The sequence below is a fragment of the Anomalospiza imberbis genome, chromosome 2 (genome assembly GCF_031753505.1).
Source record: "Anomalospiza imberbis isolate Cuckoo-Finch-1a 21T00152 chromosome 2, ASM3175350v1, whole genome shotgun sequence".
NCBI lineage: Eukaryota > Metazoa > Chordata > Aves > Passeriformes > Viduidae > Anomalospiza > Anomalospiza imberbis.
This window is the reverse complement of record NC_089682.1, coordinates 6495225-6508745: the sequence shown is the minus strand read 5'-3', so window position 1 is coordinate 6508745 and position 13521 is coordinate 6495225. Positions and strand designations below refer to the sequence as shown.

Here is a 13521-nt window from a genome sequence, read left to right as displayed (position 1 = left end):
GCTCCTTCCACATAAATCCATACACGCTTCACTGGAGTGATCAGGTAGATAAGGACAAAACAAGTGCCTTGGCAGGGGAGATGGACGGCTGTCAGTAGTGCTTTACCTTCTTTAAGCATTTCAGCAGAAAGGCCTGTTTGGACCTGGGACTGTATGACAAGGGCCACCAGCTGAGTTGTGTCTTAAGGCCACTAACTGAGTGACACATCTAAGAGCCAGGTGCCCTCTCATGCTTGACATCATACAGATAATTAAGAGGGAGCCAAAACACAGGGCTGCATCCATCAGTGCAAAAGCAGTTTGTACACAGGGAATGCTAATCACTAAACTTCTAGAAAATGTCACAGAAACTATGCTAAAAAGGCACAAAAGTCTGGGGTAAGTCTCAAATGGGATCCCAAAGAAAAACCACAAAGCCACAATCTTAGTAGGTCAAAAAATTCATGTTAATACATTATGATATTAAAATTTAACTTTGACTTTACCACTTTTTATTCAAAAGGGGAAATACAGAACCTGGAAGAGAAGACGGAACTTACAGAAATATTTTGTGCAAGTGATATAAGTCCCACAAAACAGAATAGAGGAGGCACCAGCTGGAGAAGCATCTTCTCTCATGGTAGATACAATCTCTAGGCTGTTTTACCCACTCAGGATCTTGCCAAGATTATCTTTTAGTTTTTCCATAACATGGACTGTTTTTAGACCATCTCCAAGAAAAAGGCAAAAATTAGCCCAGGACTGTTGTGTAAGATGCGGCTGGAAAGAAAAGTAACTCACTCAAGTATCCAATTAATTGGGATACCTCAAGAATCTCAGGAATACTCAAAAATTCAAAAGTATATCCAGGACAAACAGGAAGAAATATTGTCCTTCACCAAGGTGACCTTAAAATGAAGAAGGCAAATTTATTCAGGGAAAGCAGTGACTATGGTGACAGGAATTCACAATACTGAGAAGAGAATAAGGACAAGAATACCAGTGGGTTTGAACAAGGCCTCTTGAAGGGAAATCCTGGATAGTATTGAATACCAGTAATATCTAATCTTGTATGGATTGCTAATAGGTTCAGGCTATGACAAAACAGCAGACCACAGCAATCATAAGGTAGTCTCACTTTTGACCTGTGTATTAAACAGTATCTGCTACCAAAGCTTTGAGATTTACACCCCACTACAACAGTGTGTAGCAGTGGACAGTGATTAAACTCATCCTGCAATTTGAGAAGGTCTCTTGGAGAGTTATGAACACTGTGTTACAACAGCAGATTTAACTGGAGCTTCTCATGACATTCCTGATGTGGCCTGAACAAGCACTGCTTCAGGAGTGTGTGAGTACAGGTTCCAAGTGGAGAACTCCACTGAAAAGCCAATATTCCTGGTTCCCAACACATGCTTAAAACACCAGCTCAAAGCAGACCCAGGCTATACCTGCCCTATTTCACCCAGTTTGACTTACTGCAATGCCCACTCATTAGCCATTGTTAAATTCAGCTACTTAATAGGACATCTATTCTGAACACATGCATTATATATTCTTACTCCTAGAAACACCTTTGCAGAGCAGGAACAAGTCCTGGTTATTCCTCTGAGAAGTTTTAAGGGTTCTGTGGGATTGTTTGCTTTTTTTATTCCAAGTAATTTTAAGGTATTCAAGTACTAAATTAACCACAGCACACTAAAATAAACAACAGAGCATTTTTGAATCAGATCTACTCCAACTCAACTTTTTGCCCAAAAGGGCTCTTTCATAATCAGAGATGCAGCACAAACAGATGACAGCAGAATATTCTCTTAAAGGTAGGCTTTTAAAGAGCAGGACAGCGAGGATGATCAAACAACCCAAAGACTTAGGGTACATCAGAACACTACAAGCATTTCAAAAGGGCAAAACTCAAAGCCAGCTTAAGTATGAATCAGCAAGCAGAGGATACAAACCAACCATTTCAGGTGTGTTTGCATCAGTATTGTAAATAAGGACTGCACTGCAGAAAGGAGATTTGTTTCACAAGTGAAGTGGTCTCCATCTCTCTACAGCTGTAAGACACGCTGACTTAAGTGTGTCACTACACGTTGGTCTAAAAAGAGAAATATCAGTAGCAATCTCTGCAATAAGCACAGAAGTTAAGTGTCAGAGTTCTATATTCATGCACAGTAGTTTATCTAAATGCAAGGTTACCTGGACAAGGAAAGTAACTGCAAAATACTGTACAATAGTCAGGAATGTGTCAGATGCATTGCTGCAATTAAATTTAATCTTTGAAGCAAAGCCTTTAGTGTCAAGATGACACTGAGAAAACTTAAATTTAACAGAACTGAAATGTGGCCATATCAAATTCAGATCACACACTGCATACTTTTATTCTTAATATCAAATGAAGGAAATATTGCCTTTGTAGCATAACAACTTAAAATTCTAAATATTATCAAAACATTTTAAAAACACCAGGTAAATTTATACTGATAAATCATTAGGTAAAGTCTAGTTAAGCCTGACAGCTTGTAATGCATAGCAGTAACAAGAACTCCTATCAAAAAGCCAGTCTCACTCCTTTCTAAAGAGGAGTGGGGAAACCCAAACAAAAACCCAGGCATGAATATTTCTGGTAGGCAGCAAGGATGACAGGCACTCTTGACTCTCCATTCTATGTCTGCTAATGGCATGATCAGCTTCAGAGTAAGTCTTCTTATCTCTCTGCCCATAAGAGATTCACAACTACTGATGTGAACACAAAGCAATGCAACAAAATTCTTTTTTCCTGTCAAATGTTGTAAGGAATGCTCCATGTTTTACTAATAAAGCAAAGTCATTCACAGGCTTTAGTTATGGATAACACAGCTTTTCCACTCTAATTGTTTTGCACCTATACAGCACAGTCAGCACTGTAAATAATGCACACATTTCCAGAGAAGAGACCTGAGAATTCTACACTCCAATGTTCAAAGCATTTTCCCATCATCTGGTAGCAGCATTTTCCTCTAAATGAAGAGTATGTTCCATTTGGAGACTTGCTTTGCCATCCCACTGCAGCAGCCTTCCAAAGTCTCCCAGGGGAAGCATCTCCCTACTCTTGGCAGAATGCCTCACACAGCATCACTGGATAGCTGGGAAATCCAGTGCAGTGCAAGAACACAAACATCAGCACAAGATGACAATTAGATGGCAGAGCTACACTTACCAGTAAAATAAAGGAAGTACATTAAAACAGTAATTTTGGAGATAATGCCATTCAGAGCCTAGTTCCTGGTGCATATACACAAGTATTATACGTAAAAAAAATAAGTCCATAAACACAAACATTATATGTAAAAAATAAGTCCATGGTATAAGGCAGGAAGACTCTGGTGAAGTTGTTTAAAAATAAGTCATTCTAAATAGACAGAGATTCATAGTACAAGGCAGACATTTTCAGTGAAAGTAATCCCTCTGACATCTCAAAAAAAGTCTCTTAATAATTGATGCCTTCAAGAGAACTTACTTAGCTGAAGCTATATATTAAACCCCAGGAGATGCAGTACAAGTGTTTTTCACCATATTCTGCTTTAAGAACTAAGAAATAACACTACAGGTTCTAATGGCTTTAACTGCTTTCAATACTAAAATGAGTGAAGAACTGAATATGACCCAAAGTTTGTCAGAAGCTGTTCCTAACTATGTGTGTAGTACCACCAGTGATCAGTCATACACAGACACGCTATAGGGAATTCTCCTGAAGAATAACCAGGCACTTAATCTAAATGGCAAGAAGGGTAAATTGTGGGGAGAAGATGTAGATGGAAGCAAACCAGCCTTCCCATCCAGCACTGCCTGAGCTCTGACAGTGGCAGGACAGAGGAGTTAAAAGGTCACTTTCACAGTTGATGTGGGTTTCCTTTAAGATGCCTGGAAAATGACTGTGTTGACCACATCCACATTCTGAAATACTTTTTTGAGAACTCCTAACGAAGCTCCAGCCAAAGGAACAGGAACTGACTCATTTGTACAGTACCCATGCACTGCACAGTCACACTCAGATGAGAGCCCGAGGTGCACGTGGGCAGGGATAAAGCAGGCAAAGTTCACGTTGAATTTGAGAGATTCCAGAGAGGGATTCTGCCCTGACACACCAGTGCTCAGCATGAAGGTGTGCTCACACACATCTTTATCACTGCAGCCTGCCACTCACTGTCAGCCGCAGCTCTACTATTCCTGCTTCTGAACACAAATTTATGCACAGAACTGAAGGCTTTAAGCTGAGCTCCAGACCATGAGCTGTCCTCAGTATTTTACTATTTGCAACTCAAACTAGCCATGAACAAAGAGATAAATAAACTGTTATGCTGTTACAGCCTGTGTGTCGAGTGGGGAAAAAAAAAAAAAAAAAAAGCCCTAAACCAAGTGTAGCTTTTAAAATGGACTTGGCTGCATATACTATGTGTGAATCAACTCAGCCCTAGCTATGTTTTACTGCAAGATACAACAGTTCTGAAAGCAAAACTTGAAGGATCCAACAAATCATTCCAAGATTTCCAATTCACTCAGCAGTCTTCATTGCATGGGAAAATAGAATGCAGTGAGAGGAGCTCTGTACAGGACATAGATACTACCGAGTATCACCTTGCAGCAGTTAGCTATGTATAGACTTGCAGAAAATAGGTATCCCATTTAAAACTCTGCTTTCTACAAAATAGGTGTGCCACTAGGCCATTGTTTAAACCCACTGAAACTGCACTGAATCATTTCCCTGAATAGCATCACAATGAAGTGGGTGTGTTGTTTTTAAATCAAGGTGTCTGCTAAGCAAGTTCTTTTAACAATTTTTGATTATCAGCACATCCCAGAAGCATGAGACCCATCTCCAAAATTCCATAGAAATTACACTTTCAAGCATAAGATGCCAAAGAATTAACTCTGCACCAAATATTTCAGGGAAAGTAAAAGGGGGATTTCCAGGTGGTGGAAAACACCTTTGGTCTGACTACAGAACTATGCTGCTCTGGATATCCATCAGAACCTTCACTGCTCCCACCTCACTGGGCTACTGAATGCAACCCTTTAAAAGCAGATTTACCTGACATCCCAGGAATAGTTTTCCCCATGGATTTGGCTCTCCAGGCTATCACGAAGAAGCAATTTTATCTACAACATACAAACTTTTCATTTGGGGTTTTCCCCCCCTCCCCTAAATGAATATTTGACTAAGCATCCTTGCCGATATCTAGGCACCTTTTCATTGATGTGTACTTCTGTGGTATTGAATTGCACACTACTGCTCCACCACAGCATTTCTTTTAACCTCAGCCACAGATTAAGAAAGTTACAAATTTATCAGGCAGCAAAAGCATATTGGAAGTGTTCAAAGCAAACAAATCAGTCCCTGAAGTTACAAATTATTGAGGGGCATTCCGGCTACAACATGCAACCCTTTGGGTAGAAAATCCTGGGGAAAATACAGCACTCATCTTGCTAATACAGCTTTTTTCCTCCCTCTCCCTACCAGATCAGGTAAACAAACAGATGAATCCTGACAGGAGAGCAAGACGTACCATGGTATTTCACACTTAAGAGGCAATTAGAGACTTCTGATTCAAATACATTTCCACCTTCTGTAATCATTTTCTGGAGTATGATCCACATATGTTTTCAGGGGAATTTTAGTTATATAATAATGGTACTAAAACACATCACTGACAAGAAAGAGACACCTAGATAGGATAACAGTCATAAGAGCTTTCTTTTGTGGTGTAAGAAACAAGCGGTAGGTACATTTCAGTTTCTTATTGCATAAAGGTTTCTCCTACCTTGCTGCTATTACTGACACACCTAGCAGAAGACTTCACCTTCCACATTCAGGAAAGAGCCATTCCTCCCCATCATTCAGCCTGCTGAAAACAGCTGAACAAAACCAATAAGGCAGCTGCAACCTGGAGCATCACCCTGACACCAGCAGACTTTCAGTAAGTTTGTAAATGGATTTCAGAGCTTCATTCTTCCTACAGCCATAAGCCAGCTGGGAGGAAAGCACTTTGATTCTCAGAATGACAGGAGATTTTTGCCTTCTCCAGCTGCTGTGCTAAAGAAGGCTTTAGTGAGACCTGCCTGATATAGCTCAACAGTTTCTGAGCAGCTCCAGACAGGCAGGTGATCTCCCAGGTAAAGTGGTGTCACTAGTGAGAGACAAGCTCACACTACACCTGCCAGACAAAGGGCAGCATTTTTATGTTCTGTGTTTGAAGATTGGGTATCATCAGTCATTTCAACTTCTCCATCATCTGAGCAGCACAGAGCAGAGCCACACCCCTGTAGCTGACAACAGTGGACCACTACAGGACTCAAGTGAGCAGAAGTGAGCAGCTCCTTTAGAAGACATGTAAATCACAGACAGCTTCCACCAAAAGATTGCCTGGGCTAAGCAGCAGAGAGTGGAAACAAAGCAGCCACTCAACTTCCAGTTCCTCTCCCCAGGCACAAGGCACATCCTCCTGTCTGCTTGCACCAACAGATGCTCCCAAGACACTGCACTGCAGCTCAGTTCAGCTGGCACCTACTAAAGGAAGGCCAAAAATCCTCTAAGGATGCTCAGAATCTCTTAAGCAAGGATCAGTTCCCTGATAAAGCAGCTTAATACCTTCACAGTCCATACTGTGGTTGTTCCTGAGAACACAGAGTTTCTAACACCTCACTCTCCTCGTGCCCTGCTCAGGCTTTCCCTATCACAACTGCAAACACTATTATGCAATGTACGTGAGTGCTACATTTCCTATAGTTTCCAGGAGAAAGAATAAACATTGGATTTCATCCTCATTCCACAGCTGCTTGTGGGGAGGGAGGCCTCCCGTCCACTCCTTCCTCCCCTGAGGAATTTCGGAGGAGGCGCGGAGCTCTCCCAGCCAGGGCTCCAGCTCAGCCCCTGGCTCAGGGGCACCCTGGCACTTCATCCCTGGGCCACTGCACAGGGCAAAATACCTGCTTGCTTAGGGAGCTGGCACCCTGGAGGTTGGTTTTGCTGTTAGAGGTAAATTGGAAGCACTAATTATTGATGATAATCTGATTTTTTTCAGCCACTAGGGACTATGTCAAGAGGAGGCTCCCAAAAAGAAGTCTATTTGTAAGCACAGTGCAAATTGGTTACTATTAGCACACATAGAACACATCCAACAGAACACTTTTACCCTCACTTACTTACTGAGAAGTCAGTGCTTTATCAGGCACCTAAACATGCTCAAGCTTTACAAGAGACATGCTAAACTGATTAAGAAGACTTGTTCACTGACAAGTGATTAGAGATGCTACAAACATAGCCATTAATGAGGAATATTTACATATTCATTAATTCATCCAGAAGCTTAACCAAAGCCATAGGTCTGAGGACTTAAATATTTGCTGATGCTACATGAGGATCTCCTCCATTCAAAGGCTGTCCTCTTACTAATCAGTGAATTTGGATACAACTTGCAAGATTTGCCTGAAACAACAGGCTCTTCCCACATGTTAAATGAATCAAGGAAATAGTTCAAAACCCATCAAATTTTCAATTCTTTTAATTTCCACAGATTCCTCCTGAAACATTCAGAGTGGTCAACTCTCATCTCCCTCATATTCCAAATTTTTTCACCTTTTTTTTCCTAACTTGCTAGCACACAAGCTTCCCCTTTGTATCTGCAGGTAGATACTGGCAAACACCTCCAGTTCTACACAAAAGCAAGAATGATATCACGCGATCACATTCACATTACCATCTCCCATTCAAAGCATTCAAATCCCAGCCAGTAAAGCACACCTCCAAATGAGCCTGCTTGCACCCTCCTTACCACAATAAGAGCATTCCTTATCACAATATCATCGTTTTTAACTAAGCTTGAAATTTAAAGTAGTATTGGGCATAAGCATTATGAAAGTCTGTTCTTTTAAATATTGTTATTCAGGGTTGTAATATCTGCTCTCTCCCGCCAAAATATAACTTGAAAGGACAAAGCAAAATGGGCCTCTCAAATGAACAAGTACCCCAAGTATTTGCAATGAAGGTAGAGAACAGAAACTGTTGCCAACAGAAATAATTTCAGGTGTATTGCTCAACCCCACACTTGTTAGACAAGGGCACCAAAAGACTAGTAAAATACAAATATTTAATTATTCACAAGTCATCCAGACCTGTGATGTTTTCCTTAAGGTGTGAACAGTTGGCTACAAAATGTAGACCAGATGTTGCTCTTAAAATGAGCACTGATTTATAAACATGCAGTTTCACCATGACCAAGACAGCTACAAAACTGTACAGCATTATGCATCTATTTATAGGAGATATTCCTGATGGTGAAGAAAAGTAAAACATCTGGTTCAAGATGATTATGAAACAGACAAATCTCATCACATAATAACTACAGAGCATAACTTTTCAAGAGCACAGACTGATGTGCAAAAAGGAGCCCAACATTCTGCTGAAAGGTACTTGCACACGAAGTAGGCAGAGTTTTTGTAAAGATGGAGTGCAGAGTGACCATTAGAAGTAAAACATAATTTTTTCAGGATGTTGACTTCGATATCTCATTACGCAGGGAATAACTCCAGTCTGCAGATTCACTAGGAGGGTTGCATCAGTGCCTAGTACTAAAAGCAAGTGTGCACTGTTGTAACACAAGTAAGAGCTGACATATTCAAAATGAAGGGGGGTTTGTTCTCCCTCTACAAAAATCTTTGGGGACAACCAGAAATTTTCAACATGGACACAGCCACAAGTAAGAGATTGGCCCAGAAAACTTACTTCTTGATGGCTGAGATGTTCTAGAGTTCACTTGTGCTCTCACAGAGAAATAAAGCACATTTTAGAAGTAGGGAAGAATCTGAACAGGGTTATACAAAAAGTCAGTGAGTATTTCCATTTGAGAAAGACGTTGCTTGCACAGTGTTTCTAGGCAATAATTCTGTCAGATCATTTGTTTCCCTGGCTCAATACTTCATCTTATAATACATAGTATGAGCTGTGCCAATATAGTATATTTTTTTTACAAGAACAGCTACAGCTTCTTCCCTAAACTTGGATGCTTACAACAACATATTTGACTGTTGTATATTATAGTCAAAGACAGAAGTTTTCACCTTTATAAAGAAATCAGACTCAAAAAAAAAAATTTCTAGGAGAGCGTATTCTCCTGTGTGCCACACCCAGTCCCACCTTTTCAAATCTGTTTAGGCAACACAAAGATGTGACTTTTGAGACATTGTGGGGATATAATAGTACACAAACTTGAAAAGGAGGTTTAAACTGTTCTTCTGGGACAAATAGTTTCAGTTCAAATTTATCACCAGGAATAGTCAGATTCAGCAGCATCTGTATTGTTAGGCAAGCCTAGACAAGGCAAAGCTTTGCTGGGAGTTGCACAACTCCCAGGGCCGTGTCAGTTATCTCTGAGAACAAGTCAGAAACACAGGCATCAGGATCTGCTTAAAAACTGTCAGCCTAATCATCTGGGCAGGATGATGGTCCAGAGAATCTCCTATGTGCCAGACAGAAGGTGTGAAAGTGAAAGAACAATTTGTAGGTCATCACTCCATCATCAACTTCAAAGCCAGACACTCCGTATGGCTGCTTGAGTCAATTCATTCTTGAACTTTACATCACCTAGCTGAACTACAAAAGCAGATTTTCTGTCCTGGGACTGTTGAACTTTTAAGATATTGCTATTTGTACCAGTAAATCACTTATTTAAATCTCTATTGCTCATCAGCCTTTATGAGCAACACTAGATCTTCACAGAAATGAGTTGATGATGATGCTCTGGCATTATGAACTGAAACCAATGATAAATCATATTTATCATATGTAGGAGACAGGAGAATTTAGATATGCACTCCACCTCTGTCTGTCCAAGCAGGAGCTTAGGGTTGAGTTATTTTTATTGGTGTTGAGGATTTTCAACAAGACATTTAAAGAAATATTAACAGCCTATCACAAGCCTATAAAATTGCTACATCTCTTATACATGTATTTTTAAAGATGTCTCCTCTTTCTCACAAATCCCAAGCAAATAAGTAATACCAGTTCAACTTTTCAGCTGTGTCAAGTAATTTGTAAGAACAAATCAAACATGATAACCCCCAAAGAAAACTACTTCAATCATGTTACACTGCATTTCTAACAAGTATAGGGGCAGAAGAACTATCTGCAGTATTAATATCTCAGATAGATGAACAAAGTGTATCTGCATTTGTAGAGAACAGATTCCACATAAAGAAACTAGTTTTCAAACCTCAATACAACCAGAATATAAAGGGGAAAAATTTAGCTCAAAGAACTGCAGTGGAGAAAAGTGATTTAAAGGGCAACTCCTTCTTCCTTTGCCACGTAATAAATGTAACATATCTTCAGGAACTGGAAACAAGCATCCTTGCCTATTAAAATCTTTCCCTAAGTTAGAACTAACTAGAAGTGCAGCAGCTAACCCAGCCCTCAATTCCTGGGCAGGGGAAAGAGTAATGTCTAAGAGCCAGGGAACCATGGTGCTGCCAGAAGCAATCCCTCACTGCCACACTTGGGAGCAGGCATGTGTGTTATTCAGGCACTGAAATGACCTATGGAACACAACCCATTCAAGATGCTACAGGGTGAGGGTGGTACACACCACACATTTGAAGTTTCCATGGCTCAGTGTAGCTATTATAACAATTTCTGATCTCTCACTCAAAAAACCCATTTAGTCGCAAAATGTTATCAATATCCAGGAGGTCGGGGTGTGTTATGTGTGAAAGAGGAGAGGAATGTGATGTGCACCAGCACATGGTCTAAGAACATCCAAATTAATGAGTCTGGAACTTGCTGCTAGCTGACAATTCTGGGTGTCACCATGCAGTGCTGCTCTATCACACATGTGTAGGTATCGCCACGTTGTCTTGCTGTCCACACAATCAAAATATTTTACAGAATCCACACAGTGCCAAACAACTGCCAAACCCAGTGCTACCAAACAACTGAATAAATCAGGAACAGGGGTGAACCAGCCATGTAACCCTTTCAGCATCTAAGCTGACACAGAATTACAACAATCCCTCCCTCTGAAAAAAGCTAATTTTATGCATTCCTCATGTTTCCCATATTTGCCCTTCTCTACATCAGTCAGGCAACACCACTAGCAATAATCAGTAAGAACTGTTATTATGACACATAACAAAATTTACTTGTTGCAGTTAAAATTTCAGATTCCCCCAAAGCATTCTGTAATTCCAGGCATTTTCTTTTTTAAAACAAATATTTTCATTACATATGCTCACAGAAATCAGACAGCAAAAACTTACTAACAGAATGAGAGTAAAATGTGGTTTTGCATGAGATCATATAGGACAAAACGTAAGGGGTTTTTTTAATGAATAAACTGGAACAGTCAACAGTATGACACAAACCAAAGTACAAGTAACAGACATGATCTAAACAGAATTTGACTGGAACATGTTTATTTAATTCTCAAAATTTCAGCTTATGCTTAAATCAGTCAGCCCTCACCTCATACAAGTATTTCAAAATAGGTGAGCAAAACCCCGTGGGAGGGGACTGATCATTTTAATAATGGGCAACAAATTGGCTACAGTTAAATTTTTTTCAAGCACTGACTACTTAAACAGAGTAGTATGTGCTTTTTATTTTTGGGAGAGTGGGGGGAAGGGAGCGGGGGGACCTCTGGGAAGAATGCTAACCTTATGAATTCTTCCTCTGGAATTTTAATTGGTAAATCTATAAGTAAAAATGCACCCAGCTGCAGGGAGCTGCTCCCCAGCCCCACCACAATCACAGAACCTCAGAGCCGTGTGCTCAAGCCTGAAAACAGAATATTTCCCTCAGATGGTGCCCAGCCACACCTGAGCTAAGGAGGAGGCTCCCACAGCACAAGTTGGATTATGCTCTTCCTGAATATGGTGAAGCCAGAGTGCCTCTGGAAGATACGCTTATCTCACCATCTATTCTTTTTATTGCTGCTCTTATTAGACATTTCCTACTCGTTTTTGCAATAAATTTAGCTACACAACAACCTTGAGCTCTATTTTTATACACAGCATTGTTCAAAGAGCTTCCGAAAATTGTATTAGGAAAGAGAGAAAGGCCTTTGAACAACCAAGAAAAGCTTCATAACAGAAATGTAATCTCAACATGAGCTAGTTTCTTTTTTTCCCTTTTTGGAAAAATCTCCACATAGGAATCTCAGACAGATGAAAGCAAGAGATTTAAAAATAAGAAGCAGCGTTTTATGCATCAGAACCAACAGAGAAGAGCATACTCTGCATGACACCTTTTAACCTGTAACCAAAGATCTTTCCAAGTGCATGTTGAATAACTCACAGCTCAAAAAGAAAGTAAAAATAAAGCTTACAAAGTTGAACAGCAAATTTGAAACACAGGTTACAATTTCCACGTAATATATCCATTCTTTACTTATTGACCAAAAGCAAGGTCTACAATGTACTACGGGCACTACTATTTCCCATCTGACTTGCAGGCAGTTTTCAACGTAGCAAATAAAGCACAGTATTTAAAAATAATTGAAAAAAAAGGTTTTTTTTATACGCACTCACGCGATAATGTGGTTTCAAGGATCACACTATATTCGGAAGTCTTGTAAAAACCAACATTCTGCATATCTCTATATATTTATATTCCACGCTATTTCTGCTTTGAACAGAATTGTGTCTCTGAAGAACATTACTCTTTTTTTTTTTCCTTAACACCGAGAGGATATTAAGTAACAGGCACGTGGGAAGTTATATCTAGTTTTAACACGCAGAACGCAAAGCGATCACGCTTAGCTCGTGATTTAAAGTCACCTCAGCTTCCACACACGAAAAACAATGGCAAAGCAAACTCCGAGCGCCTGCAGCCCCAGCCTCCCCGTCCGGCAGGACCCGCGCTCACCGGGCACCCTCCCTTCGCCCACCGCCACCCGCACCTGAACGCCGCGGGGCAGCTCCCACCCCCGGCGCAGGAGAAAGGAGTTTCCCCGCGACGAGGAAGTCGCAGACACACGTGCTAGGGGCACTTTTATCCAGACGGGGTTCCGAGAAACCTCCGAGGAACTTCCCCCTCGGCCACAGGAGGAGGGGGGAGCCGGCAGCACCCGCGGCGCTCCCCCCGCGCCCCACAGGTGCGCCCCGTCCTCGCCCAGCGCCGCGCACGGGGCACGGCGCGGCTCCGCGGGCCGGGCGCTCCCGCGGGCTGCGCTCCGCACTCACCCGAGCCCGGCGGCGCTCCCCGCTGACAGGCGGCTCCCGGCGGCTCCGGGCCGGGGGGCGGTGAGGCCGGGCGGCCCCTGCGCGGGGCCCGGCGGGCGGCGAGGCCGCGGGAGCGGCGCGGAGCAGCGCCCGCCGCCGCCGCGCTCCGCTCTTATAGCGACCCGCCAATTAAGGGCGGCCAATCGGCGGGCGGCGGCCACGTGACGGGGCAGTTCCAATTACGGCGGAGAATTTTCTGAATTAGCGGGGTTACACAAAGGACACTCATTGAGGGGGAAGGAAAAAAGGGCAGCGAGCGGGAGCGGGAACGCCCAGCCGGAGCCTGCTCGG

General features: G+C 41.8%; 1 long non-coding RNA gene across 1 annotated transcript; it reads left to right on the top strand.

Annotated features, from left to right (window-relative positions):
- Positions 1-226: 226 nt before the first annotated feature.
- Positions 227-8899, top strand: LOC137468212 (uncharacterized). Its single transcript, XR_010995800.1, has 4 exons — positions 227-378; positions 503-619; positions 5770-5936; positions 8535-8899. It is a non-coding gene; the product is annotated as an uncharacterized lncRNA (long non-coding RNA).
- The last annotated feature ends 4622 nt before the right edge of the window (positions 8900-13521 follow it).